This window comes from Muntiacus reevesi, chromosome 9 (genome assembly GCF_963930625.1).
Source record: "Muntiacus reevesi chromosome 9, mMunRee1.1, whole genome shotgun sequence".
Lineage (NCBI taxonomy): Eukaryota > Metazoa > Chordata > Mammalia > Artiodactyla > Cervidae > Muntiacus > Muntiacus reevesi.
In genome coordinates this window covers 76,796,658-76,812,681 of record NC_089257.1, presented here as the reverse complement: position 1 = coordinate 76,812,681, position 16,024 = coordinate 76,796,658, and the positions used below count along the sequence as shown (strand labels likewise).

General features: G+C 42.5%; 1 protein-coding gene across 1 annotated transcript in view; it reads left to right on the top strand.

Moving 5' to 3' along the window:
* Nucleotides 1–16,024, top strand: part of MAML2 (mastermind like transcriptional coactivator 2) — a 394,914-nt gene that overhangs the window by 266,062 nt on the left and 112,828 nt on the right. The gene's annotated exons all lie outside the window — the stretch shown is intronic.

The following is a 16,024-nucleotide window of genomic DNA, read 5'->3' as shown; positions in this document are numbered from 1 at the left end:
AATGATTTACCTTTCCTGGGCCTGGACTTCTGACCGTAAAAGTGGAAATAATAAATAATGAGATATTACTAAGAGTCATGATTTATTGACTACTTCGGACTAACATGACTTATGTCTCCCTTACTGGTATCTCATTTACTCATATAAAGTAATTACCATTATTCTCATGTTACAAGTGAGACAGTTGAGGCTCAGAGAAGTTAAGTAAGTTTTCCAAAGTTACACGGATAACAAGTAGCAGAGGCATGATTCTAATGGTCTACTTTGAAAGCTGTACTTTCAGCCATGAGGCTGTACCACTCACAAGTAGAATTTACTTGGAAATGAGTTTGTAGATCATTCTGAAATTCTCAAAAGAAATATTTCTTATAATACTGAGCCATATTTACATAATCTACATAGTAAATTAAGTTTGGGGGGTAGTAAAGTCTCATCTTGAATTACCTTCAGAGTTGTTAAAGAAAAAAAATCAAAAAATATCTGTGTGACCTTTGACCTTCCTGAGAATGAGCATTATGAAGCTTAACCAAAATAAACAATGTGCAACAGGAAATACAACTCTTTGGTACCCCATCAACCCTTCTTTGGGAGCCTTCCTGCCACCTCCAACATCCTCTGTCCTGTTTCCGCCTCCATCGCTCATGTCAACAACTGTCCACCACATTTCTGACCCTTTGGCCTCCACCCCAGCTCCCCAGGGCCCAAGCACCCCAGTGGATGCTAATGGACAAACTAACAAGCATCTTCCAGTGTGTTAGATAGTTTATGATGCCAAGATAATTTTCATCTTCAAGAAGGACCTCAGGGAGCAGAAATGGTGGGTGACATTGGCTAGCAGGCAGTGGCTCTCCATTCAAAGCCTAATTCTCAACCTTATCAATTGAACTGTATTGTCCCTTCCAACTCAACGGTTTGATGAAGTATGACTCAAGTGTCCTGTGTCTGAGTTGTGAGCAAGTGTATCACAGCTCTGTAGTCAAATGTCACCCTCTTGAAAGCATTCACGTCTAGAGGGGTTGGGCCCATTCTCATCGTGGTGCTGTTACAGTTGCAGAGTTTTTTCCCAGGGATTGTCTTCAAAGCTTTTAGCACATCAAGGAGATTATTATCAATACAGCAATATTCATCTTGTCAGGGTTATTTTTTAAAACAGTCAAACTGAGTATTGCTACGTTGGGCTAAAAAAACAAAGAATGACTACAGTATGATGGAACTGCATTGCAAGTTTTCTTTGTGAACTTTCTCTGAAGATAATAAAGAAGTAAATGAGTTGCTTCCCAAGATGATCATTTTGAGAAGTGATTTTCACTTGGATGTACATATTTCTAGGTTTTTCCATTTTTATTGTCTCATCCAGTATGTTGCCAAGTATTCTCAACTCCAAGAGGGTAGTTTTCACTCTGCCATTCATAGCAGAGAGTAGAGATCTGTGTTCTCATTTCAGATTAGCCAAATCTCTGATACTCATGACCAAAGTTATGGGCAAGCAGGGATTGGAAATTAAACAGTTCTTATGTTTATCAACTAAAGAATCCTGAACAAAAATAGTAGTCATGGATTTTTTTTTTTCTGCTTGTCATACTCACTTTGTGTCAAACACAGGAGGATTTACTAATGAGATATGCTAATTGGGACACTCTAGTTCGGGAATGGTGGAAATCTTGGCTCTCTGCTACAAAATAGTAGATTGAATGTGTTGATCATTTGTTTAGAATTTACCCAGTAGGCTAGGCAAAGATGACCTTCTTTTCAGCCTCAGAACTCTGAACCCACACTGGGCTGCATGCTCAGGCAAAGGCTGAAATTGAGGGGTTCATATGTCCTTCTCTCTTTATTGGGTACCCTGTTCTCCTAGATGTGAATGACACCCAAGAGTTGGATACAGCATAATCGAATTGTTGGGAGACATTTTTATCATTCCATGCCTGGAGTGGTTTTAAGTAATCCATTCCCTGGAGGCTGGGAGAACAAATGGTATTTGGTGTTCCACAAAATGTCTTCAGCAACTCTGTCTTGCTGATGTTTGGGGCTTGGCAAATGGAAATCCCTCCTGGCTATAATTTTCTTCTTTTTCCTTTTGGAAGGTTATGGGAGAGGGCAGGAGAGGGGTGTAGTGCATGCAGTTCTGATTTATCTTCAAGTCACTGAATACTTGCTTTAAGGTGTAAGAGAATTATTGGTTGACCAGGGCTCATGAGAGTTCAATTCAAAGCCTTAACCTCTTCAACTAGAATACAGTCTTTTTCAGAGCCATATAATCAGACACTTGAAAGTGTGAATTTTTTTTTCTAACATTAGAGCCGTGAAACTCGAGTGGATTCTATATTTGGTTTAGAATTTTCCCATCTCTAAAAATTCTGAGAGGGAAGGCAGCCAGTGAATGGATGGTTTGTTATGACCAAAACATAAATTTATACATTTCCTTTTTAGTTTAAAGCCAAGTTCTTCGATCATATATTAGGAACCTCAACCCACTCTCTCTACCTAGCCAAGTTTATCCTTCAGTACTCTATATATCAACCATTGGCATAAATCAAGTATTGTTCTCCTCCCCTCATCTTTAAGTTAGTCTTGGGTGTAGGTAATCTTAAAGATGAACACTCAAAAGATTGTTTCCCAATTGGCCTAACTGACGTTGGAGCATTCTCTCATGTGCTGACAATGCTTCTGAATCCATTTAATTGCCCAGAGAAAGTTCCAGAGAAGAAATAGAACCTTCAATCAATTGGGAATGCCTTTTCTAGTAGGAGAATATGAATTCATAGTTCTACAACAATCTAACATTCAATTCACCCCTTTGCTGGGGGATAGATGTTGGTTAAAGTGTCAGTAAGTTAGGCTAGTGCCAGGGTTTGGTTTTAGGGGCCAGAATCAAGTGAGGGGAAGTCAGGAGCATGAACGGCCAAAGACGGAACCTAGCCAAAATCCTAAAAATGCTGGGAAACAAGATTAGTCAGTATACTCAGAATCCAGGAGTGAATTTGAAAGATGGTAACAAACTCATGATTTCACAAGTGATCTAAAATTTAGAGTTGAAATTAAGATAGAGACTTGGGAGATAAGTCTAGGTGGTCATCACAAATGACCCTCAACCATTTGATGATTTCCATTATGACTTATCTTGACTGGGTTAGGCTGGCAAAAGGAAAAAGAGCTGGTACAAATGTTGCCCATGGCAGGCAAGGAGCATTATTTTTATATTTTCATTTTATCTTTGATAGTACCTCATTTATGTTTACAAAGGAAGCAAAATTTGTTTTTGATGCCCCATGAAACTAGTGCTAAGGCCAGAATCCAGAGTAAATTTCCAGACACACATATTAATATAATTTGTACTGAAAACTCTTGACCGGCAAAATTAGCAGAAGAGATTTTGCTTGTGCTCTATTGGTGTTCATTGGTTTATTTTAACAAGAGTATTAACTCTGTGCCATTTATAAACCATCCAAATGGTTGTTGTTCGGTCACTCAGTCGTGTCTGACTCGTTGTCACCCGATGGACTGCAGCACTCCAGGTTTCCCTGTCCTTCCCCATCCAAATGGTAGATATGTCCTCAGTAAATGAGGACAACTGAGGCTTAGAGAGGCTAAATAACTTGCTTAGAGCTAGTCAGTGACTCATCTGATTTTAAGCCTAGTGATAAGTACCATGCTGCCTAAGGAAATAGCTATAGGTGGTCTGAGTTGTGCTAACAGGGTCTTTCTTTGTGGTATCTGTTTGACATTTCACCATTGTCTACATTCTCAGTTTTTTCTACATCAGGCAAAATTTAAGCCAGTTTTGTTGCAGTTGCCTTATCCCAATCTACAGATCTCTAATCTCCTGTTTGCCCAACCTGGAGCCAAGAACTAAAGATTCTAAGCTAAATTGGGTACAGTTCTATTCTTCACCCTAGCAATAGCTGTATTCATTCATTCAAAAAAATGTTTGTTGAGTCCCTACTCTATCAGTAGTATTTACTGATACTACAACTGAGAAAAAAGATGAAGGTGTGATGCAGTAAGGGAGAAAATAAAATATTTTAAGTTTTAAAAAATTAAAATATCAGAGAGTGTTTTCAAGTTGTTCTATTTTCATCATACTGTGGACTTACTCCTGCTTCTGTTACTAGGCTGATTTGTTGCCAGGCTTACTGGTACCTCTGATCCCTGATAAAAATGGGGAAAACCCAAGAGAGTGGTATGTGATTTAGTTTGCAAAGCAAAAAATCCGAAGGCTTTGTTAGATTTTAGAACTGATAAAGAAAATTTAATCACTCTCTTTTCCTTTAACATGATCCATCAAGATTTCAGAAACTGTTCAGGGTCACAGAGTTTTACAAGAGGGCGAAACCATAATTTTTGCATGTATTCATTCATTCATATGATGAAAATTTATTGAGAACCTACAGTGTGTCTGGAATTGAAAACTAAAAGCTTAAGTGATCCAAAGAACCCTCATTGCATTCATCTAAAAATCAGGAAGGCATGGTTCCTCTCCTCAGTGAGTTTTTAATCAGAAGGCGACATCTGTCCCTGATACTATTGGATTCCCACTGGGTACACCTACTATCTCATCCTCATCCTGAAATCCACTTTATGTAGTAACTGAGCACAAATCATCTGGGCTTTTCCCCAAGTTTTCAAGTTCAACTTTGAGCATGATATTTTAACCTTTTATAGACTAGAACTCTGCTGGATATTCCACTTTCATTCATATTTCACTTTATCATCCTAGTATGCAATAGCTTGGATCACAATAAAGTGAATTGGTATAAAGCAACAATTAACTCTTGATTCCCTCCATGAAGAAATAAACACAGTAGCAAGAAGAGTATGTTGGCCTTGGAATCATAATACTTAGGATTTAAATCCATCATTAGGGGAATGGCTTCTATTATTCTCATTTCAAGGTCTTTGTCCATGGCTTGCATCAGTCCATAAGAGCTATGCATTTAAAGCATTAGTGGTAATTTAGCCTGTTGAATACCAAGTTTCTAACTAGGGAAAAAGGGGGTATGAGGTTAAGAAATAGATTTGATCCTGGAGATGGAAATGCAAGAGGGTTAATGGAAAATCTGACAGATATTTAACTGTAATGTGCATTAATGTAAGTGACTCAAACAATCCCCTTTGCACCAGTTCTAATTAGTTTTGCCTTTTCTAATCAGATGTCAGTTCTTATCAGTTCAGTATAGGGGGGTGGTGTGGATTCTTCTTGTGAAATCAAAAAGAAGCCAAAACCTGTTTAGCCTGCGCACCAATCAGTAAATGTTCCTATTAATGGTTAATTAAAGTCAGGCACAAAGACTTGAGATTCAGAAGGTGCTTACAATAAGTTCTAGGTTTGAAACAAAAGACCACATAAATATTTAGACTTCTCGGATCAGAGAGATATGATGTGAGTGAATCATCTTACTCTTTTATTAATACATTGTGGTGCAAGCAAAGAAGATTCAACCTACACGCACAGAGCCCAGGCAGCCCTCTGGATGCTAATTAGAGAACTCTGGATGAATATTTGTGTTTTATGCAATGAATCTGAACAATAAAGTGGCACCTTCTTTAGAGCAGAATAGAGGGAGGCCAGTGAGTATTCTCCGGTGCATTCTGCAAAAATCAAGTTTCGAGGTCCCTGGGGATGGCAGGATGGAGGTAATTGACCTGTTTCCCTTTCTTTCTACTGCTGATTCCCCTCCACCATGAATCACTGGCATTTTCCACAGTTTGCTTTTCACAGAAGCTTCAGTCTAGCTCCACCTTTAGGAAACATGAACTTCATAAACAAGGAGCTTTTCTGGCCCTGCATCCTGTGGCCCACACATCTTTGGCTCACATCTCGACTTTGTGTCTCTGGGTCTTTGTCGAGTCCCCTCTGCCTTTGTCTGTACCGTCTCCTGTTTCACACTTTAGGAACAAACCGATTCTGAACTCGCCTCTTTTCCCTGGACTCCTCTGAGACCCATTTTATGGCAGGCCTGGAAAACGGGGGTGGTGAGGACATTTAGCCACTGGAGTTGTTTTGGCAACAAGAGTGAAGAGACTTTTCCTGGAAAAGGATGCATGTTGGGGAGAGCCTGGTGAGCTGGCAGGCCACCTCTGGGTCCTGCAAGCCTCTGGCACAGATGAATGAATTGAGTGGACACCCCCATGGGCAAAACATTATCCTTCTTGCATCAAGTCTTTGCCGTCTGGCCTGTATCCTTGCCATCTTCCTGACCTGCCGGTGGAGTGAGCATTCTAAAATGGGAATTTAACCATGTCTGTCACCTGCCTCAGCCCCTTAAGTGCTCTTTATTTTCTCAGAATGAAATACAGCTCCTTGTGTAGCTTTGAAAGCCCCATGTGAGCTGGCTCCCACCAAGTACCCCAGGTTGACTGGCTTCTATTCCCAGCATTCTTCTTCCCTTCAGCCTGCCCTTTGACCCCTCTGTGACCTCAGACCCCTGGACACAGTGCCCTCCAGCTCACTCCAAAAGACGTGTCCCCCCCGAGTCCTGAGAAGTACCAGGCTTTTGCCCTGAGGCAGGTCTTCAGACACGCTGTTCCTTCTTTCTGGAACATTCTCCTACTCTACCCTGGCTGACTAACCTAACCCTAAGCTTTCTCAATCTCAACTAAGCCGTTTCTTCCACAGGGTTTTCCTGGCCTCCCAATCTGAGTTAGCTCCCATGCTGTGTTCTCTGCTGGTTGCCGCTCCTTCCTCTCTTTCATCATCTTTGCTCTTGTGTGTCTCCTCAACTGAACTACGTACCACTTGAAGCCAGGAATCGTGTCCCTCTTGCTCACCCTCATACTCCAGTCCCTAATATGCCTACTCTGTGGTTGGCACCAACAACATATTTGCTGAAGAAATGAACAAAGGACTTGTACCACTGGCCCATCATCCTTCCTTCTGTTCTGAGGGCTTACAGTCACCAACTTACCCCCTCTCCTCCTCAGATGGTAGGGAAGGAGCTAGCCCTTCCACCTTGCTCCATACCAACTCTGCCCTTCAGACATTTCCCCCTGGGCCTGACAGCAGTTCAGAGAGTTCACTCTCAGCTACCTCCTGGGTTAATCCTGTGGAAAGAGATCAGGCACAAGCACTTTTGATGGAAGCTGGACTGACTTATACCCTGGGGGATCATGTAAGTAAGAATTTTATCAGCAATTGTTGCTGTTCAGTCACTCAGTCATGTCCGACTCTTCACGACCCCATGGACTACAGCACGCCAGGCTTCCCTGTCCTTCACTGTCTCCTGGAACTTGCTCAAACTCATGTCCATTGAGTCAACTATGCCATCCAACCATCTCATCCTCTGTCACCTACTTCTCCTCCTGCCCTCAATCTTTCCCAGCATCAGGGTCTTTTCCAGTGAATCAGCTCTTCACATCCAGTGGCCGCAGTATTGGAGTTTCAGCTTCAGTCTTCCCAGTGACTATTCAGGCTTGATTTCCTTTAGGATTGACTGGGTCAGTCTCCTTGCTGTCCAGTATTGTTGATAAGAACAGTAAAGAATTTTATCAATGATAGTCCATGTGATTTTTTTTAGCTTTTTTTTTTTTATTTATTTTTTATTGAAGGATAATTGCTTTACAGAATTTTGTTGTTTTCTGTTAAACCTCAACATGAATCAGTCATAGGTATAGAACATCAATAATTTACTAATAATGACCAAACACAATCCCTCCTCATAAGTAATTGACAGGAACAAGTGATTATCGTGTTGTTTTATAAGATTTCTGATAGAGGTTAATGTCAGGTAACCTGGGAATACAGAGATGAAGCACCTAGTACAGCCTTGGGAACCAGAAAAGGTTTCCTTGAGGAGGTATCATCTAAGCGCCTACCTCAAGGAAGAATAGGAATCAGTGAGGTAGATGGGAAAAGGCCCTCCAGGCAGGGGTTGAGTTCTTCTGGAAGATTCCAAGCAGTTCAATGTGGCTGGACTGCGGAGTGCAAGGTCAGGAGAGGACAGATAAGACTAGAGCGGTAAGCAGGAGCCAGATCATAAGGAGCCTTAAACACCATTCTAAGGAGGTTAGGAATTCATCCTGAGGGCAACAGGAAGTTATGGAGAGAAGCCTACAGGTTGTTTTTAAACAGAGGCATAGCTGTTGCCTGCCACAGAGTAGCTGCGAAATTCAGACATGTTGAATGTTAAAGAAACAGATTTGCTCTGCAGAAAAGTTGCAGTGTAGGGAATACACTGGGGGGCCCCAGGCGAGGGGCACAGACACATTCACCAAATCTATATGCCAAGAACATTCCAGAGATTTTGAACATGCAGTTGCTGTGGGCCCAGGAAGCTCCTGCCTTCTGTCTAGGGCAGGGACCCTAGAATGTCCCTGCTGGTTCACTGGTCCTCTGTTCCCCCCCACCCCGCCCCTCACACATGGCTTTTCTATGGCCAACCCTGGACTTCCGCTCTTGCTCCAGAGGACTTGGTCCATCCGTTTGATCTCTCATAGCTACCTTTCCATCTTCAAGCATGCTCAAGTCTTCAACACCCTTTCAGAATAACTTCTCACCAGCCCTCCCTCCCCTGTGACACCCCAGCTTCCCAGTTACCAGGCTCAGGACCTCTGAGTCAGTATAATTCTTCCCTGTCCACTTTCCCGGTTGGTACCACGGAGGCCGCTGATGAGCATCCACACCTCTTTCTCTTCTCCGTGTCCACTACTGCTGGCCACAGGTTCATGTCATTGCAGTATTCCCCCATCCCTCCCAGTAGTGGGCTGGAGAGCGGGTCTAAGAAATTCTGCCTCGCTCTATACTCCTGAGGGCTGAAACCAGTCACTGGGGTTCCAGACACCCTTGTGGCCTCCCCGCTGGAATTACAGCCTTACCCAAGATCCAATCCCTCGTTGAGGCTCCTTCACTTCTCAGGACCAGCTCTCCTCCCTTTGAGGGTCTTTTGCTCAACCACTGCCTTTTCTGCACTGGCCGCAGATCCTATTCACCAGCGCAGGCAGTTGTGAGGTGTCCTGGACAACCAACCCTGGCCCCCTCCATCCCCGCCTTTACTGCCCATGCTGCTGTCATCAGCCTTCCTCAGACTGTGAAAGAAAGTCCCGTTTCTCCCTCCTTTGGTGCACACAGCATAGGGAAAACTCCTCCAGTACAGTTCTTAAACATTGTATTATACTTCCAGTTCAGTATCTGCTCGGTCCAGTGAACTGTGAATTCCTAGTGAGTTCGGACCCTGGAATTTCTCTTCTCCCTCTGAACTCATAAAGCATTCTGCATCTCTTATTGCACTCACTGCTTTTTTCAACCTTTAATTGTCATTAAGTCTATATTTTAACCCTTCCACTAAGCAGTAAGCTTGAAACCAGAGTTTGTTTATCATTCATCTTTGTACCTCCAAGGATTAACAGAGAAAGTCCCAACATACAGACCCAGAAACAGAGAGGAGGAAAGAAGAAAAGAAGGAAGGGAAATAAGTCAACTATACTCCAGTAAAAATTAATTTTAAAAACTCAGTAAAGGATAATAAAATGAAGTTATGGTGTGTATGTGTGTGTGTGTGAGAGAGAGAGAGTGTGTTATAGGCTGTGTGATCTTGAAATCAGAGGCTGTATGGTCTTGAATTATAGGCTTGAATAATTTGACACTGATCTGAATATCAAATGTACATTACTGAGACTGTATACATCGCTTACTTCTAAAAATGTTGTAAGTGCCTTAATGACCATAGTCGTGGCCAAGTCACTTAATATCCCTGAAACTGACCTGCATCATCTGTAAGTGAGAACACCACCTATTTTACAGGATTCTTGAACACAGTTCATGAAATAACCCATAAGACATATGACAAATACAAGGCCTGCAACTGGTAGGCAATTCACAAGTGCTGGCTTGCTTCTCTTTACAAAATAAGGACCCTCCAAACCAAATCCATTCAAACAATCCAAATTAAATGTTAGTGGACACTTGCAACGGGTGATTTCCAAAACTGAACTCTCATTTAACTCTGTGTTTCCAGACAACTAAAGCAAAAGGAATCATGTGGGGATGTAGGGGTTCTTTATTTATTTATTTTAATATAAAAGAAAGTGTCCTGGTTCATCAATGCAAGCACAGTTTTTCCTGGAAGTAAATTCAAAGGCCCATTTATCATTGGGGGAGTTAGGTAATGTGACGGATGTCTTCCACTGGGAATCTTGTGAAGATGCTGGCAGTGTTTACTTTGATGTTTCTGTTATTAAGCTGCATTATGAAACCTGAGGCCAAAATCCTAGATTTTAATTCAGTGACTACTTTTCCCCAGCAAGCTGAGATAATGTGGTCAGACGTAATGTTTTCTACAACCCTGTTCAGTGGTTTTCTTACGCTCTGAGAAAGAATACTTCTTTCCTTTTCTCCCCCTTTCGGGGTTCCTTTAGGGCAAAGATTACAAACCAGAGTTCTGGTTTATCCCAAGAGCAGAGTTTAGAGATCATATAGGAATGCATAATTAAAATTCCCATTAGACTGCCTCACTCAAATATCAATTGTTTTGAATGAGTCTCTGGCAAACCCTTGCACTGTGTAAAGTAGATTAGACCTGTGGAATGTCTACCTCAGAATCAGATTTCAGGGAGACTTCTCAAATCCATTTAAGCTATAATCTTCTCCCTCCATATAAAACAAAACAAAACTTTAAACTTCAGATGTGACTCACCAAGCTCATTAAAAATCACCGTGAAAAAAAAATCAACAATTGGTATATTTATCATCCAACAAATATTTTAAGCACCTTGTATATACAGAAAACCATGCCAGCTACTATAAGACATGCAACAACTCAATATGCTGTGGGGTAGGGGCTGCATTGTTCTTGTTCACTAACTCATGTCCAACTCTTTGCGACCCCATGAATTGCAGCACGCCAGGCTTCCCCATCCTTCACCATCTCCTGAAGTTTACTCCCCCTTCTCCTCCTGCCTTAAATCTTTCCCAGCATCAAGGTCTTTTCCAGTGAGTCAGCTCTTCACATCTGGTGGCCAATGTATTGGAGCTTCATACAAACTCCATGAACAGTATGAAAAGGGGCTGCGTGGAAATGAGAAATACAGCACAGGAATATTCTGGAACCAGACTTGTTGCTCAATATTGTACCTTGAGTGATCAGACCTTCTTTACTTCTTTTGTTACAGTTTTATTCTATAATCTGGATTTTATGTGTATAAAATAGAATTGTTGCTGTTGTGTATAGTCACTAAGTCATGTCCGACTCTTTGCAACTCCATGGACTGTAGCCCACCAGGGTCCTCTGTCCATGGGATTTCCCAAGGCAAGGGTACTGGAGTGGGTTTATAGTCCCTACTCCAAGGGATCTTCCCAACCCAAGGATCAAACCCACAGCTCCTGGATTGGCAGGCAAATTCTTTACTGCTGAGCCACCAGGGAAGCCCAAAATATAGTTAGTGGCTTCATTTTAAAATTTTTATTTTTATCAAAGTAACATGCACATAATTCTAAAAGACAAGCAGTGCTAAAATGCAAAATGCATTCGCTGGCACCCCCATCTCCTCCCCTTAGTCTCTAGGGGAAACATTGTCATCATTTGAATTGCTTTTTCTGCATCATATTTCTAATTTTATCCATACCAAATACCCTTGATTTATTCATTTCGAGCACTGCTTACTACTTCTGATTATAATGGATGAAGATTTTCATTCCATTCCCAGCCCTTTCTACCTCTCCCCCTTTGCTACCATAGGGTTATGTCAAAATTTTGCTTAAGTCCTTATCAGTGTTTTCAGGGTCATGGAGAGAGAAATAGTGTTTCCTGCTAAGACCAGCAGTATATATAACTATAATTCCTCTCCCGAGTGACGTGTCCAACTCTTTTTTTCATTTGTGAAGTTTCTTTGACTCTCTGGCTCAGTCTTCTCATGCCAGCCAGCAGCTCTGTAAAACATCTCAGTACATTTTCCTCACTGTGATTCCTGTCAGAGCATCTCTCTGCTCCTTTTCCTTTTCTGGGTTTGTTTCCCCTTGAGTCCTCTGTCCCCATGACGAGCCTGCTGGGTGTTCTCTAGGCCTGCTGACATAGCATCATCCTAGGCCTTCATGCCACCGTGCTGGGAATCCCTTCAAGTCTTTCCTTTGTCAGAGTCCCTGTTTCTGGCTCCTTTGTGTTTCTCTATTTGTCTATGTACTCTCATTTTGGTAGACTATTGGTGGCTCAGATGGTAAAGAATCTGCCTGCAATGTGGGAGACCCAGGTTTGATCCTTGATTCAGGAAGACCCCCTGGAAAAGGGAATGGCTACCCCACTCCGATATTCTGGCCTGGAGAACTCCATGGACGGGGAGCCTGCTGGACTATAGCCCGTGTGGTTGCACAGAGTTGGACATGACTGAGCGACTTTGACTTTTCACATGTCTGCCAGTAGCTTCCTGAAAATCTTGAAACCTTCCGAGAAATCATAAGCCGTTTGAGACAATAGGGAAAAAATTTCAAAACATGAAGCAAAAAAATTGTTGACCATAGACAAAGTCCTCGTAAAGCATACTTAGCTGTACAATGTTCAGGAAGGAATGAGAAAGACCCTTTCATTATTGAGCACCGACTGTGTGCTAAATGCTCCTTATGGGACATTCCTAAGAAATAAGAATCAGTTTCTCCTCTTTTTAAAAAAGTTCTTTATTTATTTTTGGCTACACCGGGTCTTCATTGCTTTTTGCAAGGGCTTTCTCTAGTTGCGGCCAGCAGGGGCTCCTCTCTAGTTGTATCATGCGAGCTTCTCATTGCAGTGGCTTCTCTGGTGGACCACAGGCCCTAGGGCACACAGGCTTTAGTAGCTGCAGTGGGTTCTTCGTGACTTGTGGGCTCTAGAGCTCAAGCTCAGTAGTTGTGGCACATGGGCTTAGCTGCTCCGAGGCATGCGGCATCCTCCTGAACCAGGGATCGAACCCATGTCCCCTGCATCGGCAGGCGGAGTCTTATCCACTGGACCACCAGGGAAGTCCCTCTCCTCTTTGTCTATGAGGAAGTTAAGAATAGAGTGACTTGGTATTAATAATTTGCCTGCAACGAACAGCTCTCAGGTGGCAGAGCTGGAATTCACATCATGTTTCTCTGCTTCTAACCACACTCCATTCACTGTGTCTCTTAGCCAACAAGCATGAATGCAGAATCCTTGCCCTCAAGGAGTTTGCTCAACTATGTCTTTAATCCAAAGTCAGACAACTTTCTGGCCCAATATGCTGACTGCCCTTTTACATATGTGTGTGTGTGTGTGCAGTTTAACTCTGGTTAATAGAACATCTATTTTCATAGTCCCATGTACATTGTTTCATTATATTTTTTCTGTGAAATTCTGGAACAGCGCTATCTTCAAAGGAGATTTCTATTCTTTATCCCCTCTATTTATTAGGGATTAGGCAGTTACAGTCTGATCTGGTTACAACTGAAAATATGTGAGTGGTTTTGCCCTTCTCCCTGGTGGATTTCTGGTTTCTCTGCCAGTCAGTTCATTGGCTGACATTTATCACATTTAGCTCCAGCCTAAAGGGACATCCAGGGTAACTAACTGCATAGAAGGGATGATACATGCTTCTGGCTGTGTACTGTACCTGCGGGTTACACCAAGCTCTCATTGCCTGGAAATCTGTACCGTTAGCTCTCTCAGAAACAAAGCAGGACAGTAAGTACAAGGGGTAGAAACACAGGAAAGGATTTTTTAAATGATTGAAAGAAGGTGGAATCAGTAGACATGTTAGTAATGTGGAAGCAAACAAATACCATGGGTGCATTTCATTCCTGCTGGCACAGTGAAGCCCCCTGACAGCTTTCCTCACCTGGCGGGCTTGATGCTTCGGCTACGGCTCTCATAAAGGAGGGAGACCCTTGACACAGTAAAATTCTGGGGCTGGAGCAAAGGGGAAGTTCCTCCACATCCCTAGCACTGCTCTCTAGCATCATCTTGGCAGCTGTTTCAGTACATCGGCTCTTGGAGACAGAAACATGAACCCTTTCACTCGGTCAGAAATTAGAAGCAGGTAACTGCTTTTTGAACAGTCTCCACTTTGGAGTGTTGGGTTCCAAAAGTTCATTTTTAATTTGGTTGCTTGGCACCCCTGGTGCATTTTTCCATAGGAACAATTTAAAGAAAGTTTATTAAGTCCTCAGGCGAGCGTGTTTAAAGTCTATTTGACTCATGTGGACGGTGAGCGATTAGAGCACCAACCGTGATTTCTCTAGCATTACATTAACAAAAACAAAATTTGTTCAATGTATGTTGATTGAGCCAGAAGCAGTGGTGGAATCAGGAATGCAATCTATTTGGTGAAGCAGAGGATTACAGGACAGGGGAGACACATGCACCCCAGGTGTGTATAGAGCTCTTTGCCATGGAAACCCCCAGGAAGGGGCGCCCCCCCTTAGCCAGGCTCCGAGTCTGGAATGCATAAAATAGGAGTATTTTTCTGCTGAACCTTCATGGCAGAGGTAAGTAGGCCCTCAGCCCAAGGGAAGAGGGAAAATGAGATTAGTCAGAACATCAGCAAGAGGTGGAAGGGAGGTTCAGGAGGAGGGGATAAATGTATACCTGTGACTGATTCACATTGATGTATGGCAGAAGCCAACACAGCATTGTAAAGCAATTATCGTCCAATTAAAAATAAATACATTTAAAAAATAAAACATCAACAGGGAAGGGGCACAGAGCTCTTCATTCCTAGGGGTCATTTACAGACATTTATAATCTGTATGCAGGTCAAGAAGCAACAGTTAGCCCTGGACATGGAACAACAGACTGGTTCCAAATTGAGAAAGGAGTACGTCAAGGCTATATATTGTCACCCTACTTATTTAACTTGTGTGCAGAGTACATCATGAGAAATGCTGGACTGGATGAAGCACAAGCTGGAATCAAGATTGCCGGGAAAAATATCAATAACCTCAGACATGCAGATGACACCACCCTTATGGCAGAAAGGGAAGAGGAACTAAAAAGCCTCTTGATGAAAGTGAAAGAGGAGAGTGAGAAAGTTGGCTTAAAACTCAGCATTCAGAAAACTAAGATCATGGCATCTTGTCCCATCACTTCATGGCAAATAGATGGAGAAACAGTGGAAATAGTGACAGACTTTATTTTTTTGTGCTCCAAAATGACTGCAGGTGGTGACTGCAGCCATGAAATTAAAAGACACTTGCTCCTTGGAAGTAAAGCTATGACTAACCTAGACAGTATATTAAAAAGCAGAGACATTACTTTGCCAACAAAGGTCCGTCTAGTCAAGGCTATGGTTTTTCCAGTGGTCATGTATGGATGTGAGAGTTGGACTATAAAGACAGCTGAGTGCTGAAGAATTGATGCTTTTGAACTATGGTGTTGGAGAAGACTCTTGAGAGTCCCTTGGACTGCAAGGAGATCCAACCAGTCCATCCTAAAGGAAATCAGTCCTGAATATTCATTGGAAGGACGGATGGTGAAGCTGAAACTCCAATACTTTGGCTACCTGATGCGAAGAACTAACTCATTTGAAAAGACGCTGTTGCTGGGAAAGATTGAAGGCAGGAGGAGAAAGGGGATGACAGAGGATGAGATGGTTGGATGGCATCACCGACTCAATGGTCATGAGTTTGAATAAACTCCAGAAGTTGGTGATGAACAGGGAGGCCTGGCGTGCTGCGATTCATGGGGTTGCAAAGAGTCAGACAGGACTGAGTGACTGAACTGAATTGAACTGATAGTATGAAAGTGCTAGTCGTTCAGTTGTGTCTGACTCTTTGCGACCTCATGTGCTGTAGCCCACCAGACTCCTTTGTCCAGGGAATTCTCCAGGCGAAAATACTAGAGTGGGTTGCCATTCCCTTCTCCAGATCTTGTCAACCTAGGGATCAAACCCAGATTTCCTGCACTGCAGGCAGATTCTTTACCATCTGAGTCACCTACTATCTATATACTTAAAGGTGCCCATCTATACCAGTTTCATGGACTAAATTTTGTTTATTTGATTTATCAAGATAGAACAGTTTTGAGCCATCAGTTCCATTTCCATAGTCTATGAAGGGGACTTCCCTGGTGGCTCAGAAGGTGAAGGATCTGCCTGTAACACTGTAGAC